Genomic DNA, 6,653 nt, shown 5'->3' with positions numbered 1-6,653 from the left:
GATTCATTGAGCAACGCTTTCTCATTACGCAACTGTTTAAAGTTGTGTAATGAATCATAACACAACACTTTTTCAGAAATTGTAAAATAATGGTGAATGCATTTTGTTATAATTTCTGATATCCTCATGTAGTCTTCTACGAAATAGTTATTTATGCAACAAGTTGCAAAATGATGATTTTTTTCAGCACGAGTCGTACATTTACTACTTGAGGGTATCAGAAATTATATCGGAATGCATTCACCATTATTTTACAATTTTTTAAAAATTGTTGTGTTATGATCCATTACGCAACTCAAAACAGTTGCGTAATGAGAAAGCGTTGCGTAATGAATCATTACAGCACTGGTTTCAGTTGCGTAATGACTATTCCCGCACTGCATACTTCAGTGCAGGAAAGTGGGCCGTTTCATGACAGATTGGTGTGATGTAAAACAGCCTATTACGATGAGAAATTGCAAAACACATTTTTTGCTATTTCGAAAAATGCCGTTTCAACTAATAGAAATATTAGTAGTAGAACGCTAGGGGCGTTGTTGTCACAAAATTGATTTTAATAATTATTACCTTAAATTATGGGTTTTCATTGCTTGTTCAATACTATGTTGTTGTTTTGGTTTTGAAAATTAATCTGACACTTTGAGGCCCGGTACTCACGCTGTCAGTTCGTGGCAAACTAGATGTTGGTAACACAAACAGCAGCGACATTAGCATTCTCAGGTTAATGCTTCTACTTTTCAACTGGATGAATCTAAACAGTAGAAGCATTAACCTAAGAATGCTAATGTCGCTACTGTTCGTGTTACCAACATCTAGTTTGCCACGCGCTGACAGCTTGAGTACCGGTCCTCAAAGTGTCAAATACATTTTGAAATCATCCACTACAACATGGCATCGAACAAACAATGAAAATATAATAAACTAATTCATTTTTGTGAGAACAGCACCATTAGCGTTCTACTACTAATATTTCTATTATCTAAACACACAAACAAACGTTTCAAGAGAACCCACATGGCCAATAACGTAGGCTATGATACAGTAGTACCCATGAATGTCACAAATTTTCTCGCTCCCATCGGTATCATGACAGCACAGAAGCTGACTACAAACGCTGGACGATCCGATCCCACATCAGAATCGTCAACCTGCGTCGGAACTAGATCCCACAACGGATATAGACCCTAGTGGAGTGACTCGCCGTGTAAACCAAATGGAAAGTCACTTCACTCGAGTCAAGAATTGTCACCTCGCTATACGACACCGTCAATTCTCTCCTCATGACAATGGTCCGAAGACGACCGAAACCTCAAAATTCGAAGTTGTTTTCTCCGAACGGTAATATTTTTCCTGGCTTTCTTAGCGCACTGATGGTTTAAATCCAAAGTTTGAAGCAGTTCATTGAATTTTGAATTTTATACAATTCTTTGAGTGGACCGTGGACAGGGTTTTTGAAGAAAATTCTTATTTGCAATCCATAATTCATCAGCTGTTTATGAATTTAAAGAGAGCTAAAACCGCAATGGTACCCGATCAGTGGACTACAATAGAGTTATAACAGATTTTGTATATAAGGTACAGTGGGGGAAGTGTATCAGTGGGGTAAGTGGATCATTTGTCCATATTAAGCATAAATACTTGAATATGTTGAATGTTTTCGTACCATTGCTTCGTTTTAGGTTATATTCTTACGTCCACACTAATACTATTGCAAAACTGGTACTACACATACACTAACACAAGCAAACTTGTTAGCAGCAAAAATCAATTAGTTTCAAAATTGTTTTCTACCAATCAAAAATCCATTGTATCTCAGTCTAAAATCGAATACTATTAGTTTTTTCAACACATGGTGAGCATTTCAGTTCTAATTTAATGAATATCGATGAAAAATATGTGATTTTCATTAATAAATACAGATATACTGGACATGATACACTTACCCCTACTTCTTCATGGGGTGGGGTAAGTGGATCAAATATTATTATCATTTGTTGGCAGACTACTTACAAGAAATTAAATAAGTTTCAATATCCGCAAATGTTGTTTTCCTTTAACTTTGTCCATTCCTAGCTTAAATTTGTCAAAGTGGCCATAGAAAATTTGAATTAATCCACCTAAAAGGTTTATCAATCTTCCTGGTATAAAAAAATATAAAAGAATGAATATTGCAAAATTCAAACAAAACTTTTTGTGGTATATCTTTTGTTTAATTGCAAAAAAGGCAAAGTATACATTTTATTCAATTGAAAGCATATTAAGGAACCTTATTTGACCATATTAATTGTTCTAGACAGATGGAACAACTAAATAAATGAATAGAATAAAAAGATTTCAGTATGTTAATCAAAAGTAAATGTAACTAATATTTTTAGATTATGAATGTTTTTCAAAAACATCGTTAGGAATAATCCTACAATACTTCTGTACAACTTATGAGTATTAAATGGATGATTTTTCTCCAAATTACTCTAGTTACAATATTTTTTTTGTTCGAATTAGTGTAAACTAATGTTTAAATATTTTTCATAATATTTTGGTGAAATTAACTAATTTTTAATGTTAAAGGTATCAAAATGTAACATAAATAGCACTAATAATAAGAACAAGAGTAATGTCATTCATACTATACATAATTACACCACATTTGTTTTGAGAATAGATTTTTTTTATTGGTGATCCACTTACCCCACTATGGTGCAAATTTTCAAGTTTCTCATACTCATTACATAACAATCAAAAAAATCAGAATAAATGGTGATTTGAAGTATACTAGTCCCTCACTTCTCATCCACAGAAAAAAGTTTGATTAACATTATTAACGTTAGCTGTACATAACAATGAAGTTGACTATTGATTTTTCTGTATCCACTTACCCCACGCAACCTTACTGAAAGTAACAGCCCTGTGCTATTCGTGCATCGCAATCATAGTAGCCATGAAAAGCATATGGTGATTTGTATTACGATCTGAACAAGTAAATTATAATTATCTACATCACGTAAAATTTTACCATTCCCATTTTCCTGTATCACGCCATTTCCATAATATTTGTATGGATCATCAGACTTCCTAAGATCATATTTTTCTAACAGTGTTCCATATTTTATGAACGCTCCCCAACAATTATCTTGTGAGTTATATGATAAGTGGTAATAAACGAGTGGTAGATTACGTCATGCTATAAATGCTATCAAGGTTAATGATAACTGGCTCTAAGCCCTTTTGGAAATCATCTAAAATTTTGAAAAAACCTCAGTAGCCAATACCGACATATTGAAAAAGGAAATCAAATTATTACTAACTAATTGCGAAAAAGCTCAAAAACATGCTATGCAGTTTGAAAGCGCGCACAATTTGAATTTAGGACTTACTAGTCCAATTGAAAATCAAGTTACTCAGGACTTTGGAAATATTCTCAATCAAGAGAACGTTTTCGAAAATTCCTGGGAGACTGATTTGGAAGAAGTGAGAACTATTATTAAAAAATCCTGGCGATGATGGAATGTTCTACATCCTCATCAAGAAACTTCGCCAGTGCGCATCGTACCTTCGTGCTGTGCGTACACGAATTCTCTCTGCTCTTGGAAGTTTTCTTAAAAACTACCTAAAGCAATAAAACAGTACTTTTCAGTGCTACAAAAACAGTACTTTTCAGTGCTAAAATTAAAATCGGTACTTTTCAGTGCTACTAAAACAGTACTTTTCAGTACTATTTTTTCTACTATTGATCCCTTTACGATCCTTGTTTGGACCCGTGCCTTCGATTTTTCGTTGGACCCGTTGGCGAAAGCTAGCGGTGGTAATCCTTCTTGGACACCGTCTTGGGAAAAAACCTCTCGAAGGTCACGTCTTCTTTCGTTTATTAACTAAACATGGTATCAACAACTAACAAAAGGAAGGGTGAATCTCTGAATTCACTACTTCCTTCCAAAAAAGTGGGTTTTAAAACTGTCACTACACGTGGCAAGAATGGCAGAAAGGACGTTTCCCCGGAATGCGAACTTTCTTCCAAGGGTGAAATGAATAATTGTATCGAAATGAGCAATCAGTTCGATGCTCTAGACAAATTTTCCGAACACCAAATTGAAGCAGCCTCTAGCCCAGGCTCTTTGATTCAAGTGAGGAAGCAAAGAGTGCCGCCTATCGTGGTCAGTTGTTCCGAATTTGCGGGATTTAGGCAGGAGATCTTGAACTCCATTAGGGGAATCAAGGTTTCCTTCCAAATCGCAAAAAAGGAGACTGTCGCGTTTTGCCGGAAACTCTTAAAGATCGTGAACTTCTTCTCAAACATCTTGAAGAGAAGAAGCACAATTTTTTTACTAATGACGACAAAACTGAACGTTTGTTCAAAGTTGTCTTGAAAGGTCTCTCAAGTGACTATAAATCACCTGAAGAGATCAAAAATGGAATAAATGATATACTTGGATTTTCCCCAGTCCAAGTAATCATTATGAAAAAGAGAACCCAATCTGGCATTGTTCGTAAAGGGCTTTCTCAAGAATTTTATTTAGTTCACTTTAACAAAAAAGAACTAAATAATATTAAAGCTTTAGAAAAAGCAAAACTTTTGTTTGATGTCCGTGTGACATGGGAACATTTCCAGAAACCTGGAGGAAATTACCAGAACCCCACTCAGTGCCGTCGGTGCCAAAAGTGGGGTCATGGTACAAAAAATTGTCGCATGGATGCTAAATGCATGATTTGCGGAGGTCCTTCTCACGAAAAAGACGTCTGTCCAGTGAAGGAAGATACCACCAAATTCATATGCTGTAATTGCGGGGCTAACCATAAGTCCAATTTTTGGAATTGTCCTTCACGCAAAAGGGTCATTGAGACTCGTGCCAGGCAGATGAAAGATAATATCCGTTACGATAACGGTCGTTTCCGGAATTTGCCTGGTAGAGTATCGAACAATGCTCATTTTTCAGTTAACGAGCGCTTGATCATGAATCATAATCATCAGGAAGATCATAATCAAAGCTCATTCACTAACTAATTTTAATCCGTCGGGTAGCCGTTCGAATCTTTCAATTTCGAATGTATCTACCCACGGTAAATCCTTTGCCGATATCGTAGCAGGAAATTCGAACTCCTCCCCTGTTTGATCCATGGGTACCCATTCTACTTGTTTCAAATCAAATGGAAAAAACCCTACCGCCACAGGTAACTCCGCTTCTTCGTCTACTGGAAATTCCAATGGGAAATCACATGACATGTCTGCCTCTGATTTTAATTTTCTAACTGAACAATTGAATCTAATGATTGATGCAATGTTCAAAGCCACCACTATGACTGAAGCAGTCCAAGTAGGTGTAAAATTTTCTAATCAAATTGTTATTGGATTACGTTTTTCTAATGGATCCAAATAATAATTTAAATATTTTAAATTGGAATGCTCGTTCTCTGAATGGTAAAGAGGACGAGCTGTTTAATTTTCTTACGGTTAATAACGTGCATATAGCAGTTATTACCGAAACGTATTTAAAACCTGGATCTAAACTCAAAAGAGATCCTAACTTTTTTGTTTATCGTAATGATCGACTTGATGGGGCATGTGGGGGAGTTGCAATCATCATTCATAGGCGTATAAAACATCAACTGTTTTCATCATTTGAAACTAAAGTTTTTGAAACTTTAGGTGTTTCTGTTGAAACACAGTTTGGTAAATATACTTTCATAGCTGGCTATTTGCCTTTTCAATGCTCTGGGCAGCAAGTTAATTTGCTCCAAACTGACTTGCGTAAATTGACTCGCAATAAGTCAAAATTTTTTGTCATTGGTGACTTTAATGCCAAACATCGGTCATGGAATAATTCTCAAAGTAATTCCAACGGCAGAATTTTATTTGATGAGTGCTCTTCAGGATATTTCTCAATTCAATACCCTGATAGCCCCACATTTTTTTCCTCTTCTAGAAATCCATCTACGATTGATTTGGTCTTAACCGACTCTAGTCATCTTTGTAGTCAACTGATTACTCATGCTGATTTTGATTCTGATCATGTCCCTGTTACATTTCAAATATCCCAAGAAGCGATTCTCAATCCTATCAGCTCCACTTTCAATTATTTACGAGCCGACTGGAATATATATAAAACGTATGTTGACTCTAATCCTGATGTTAACATTTCTTTAGAAACTAAACTTGATATTGACAATGCTCTTGAAACTTTAACAAATTCCATTGTTGAAGCCAGGAACATTGCAATTTCAAAATGTGAAGTAAAATTTGAATCCGTGATTATAGACGATGATCTAAAACTTTTGATCCGTCTTAAAAACGTGAGGAGAAGGCAATTTCAACGCACTCACAATTTTAATTTAGGACTTACTAGTCCAATTGAAAATCAAGTTACTCAGGAGTTCGAAAATATTCTCAATCAAGAGAACGTTTTCGAAAATGCCTGGGAGACTGATTTGGAAGAAGTGAGAACTATTATTAAAAAATTCAAAAACATGAAAGCTCCTGGCGATGATGGAATTTTCTACATCCTCATCAAGAAACTTCCAGAAAGTAGCTTATCATTTTTAGTTGATATATTTAACAAATGTTTTCAATTAGCATATTTTCCTGACAAATGGAAAAATGCTAAGGTTGTTCCAATTTTAAAACCAGACAAAAATCCTGCAGAAGCTTCTAGCTATCGCCC

This window comes from Aedes aegypti, chromosome 2 (assembly GCF_002204515.2).
Source record: "Aedes aegypti strain LVP_AGWG chromosome 2, AaegL5.0 Primary Assembly, whole genome shotgun sequence".
NCBI lineage: Eukaryota > Metazoa > Arthropoda > Insecta > Diptera > Culicidae > Aedes > Aedes aegypti.
This window is presented reverse-complemented; position numbering follows the sequence as displayed.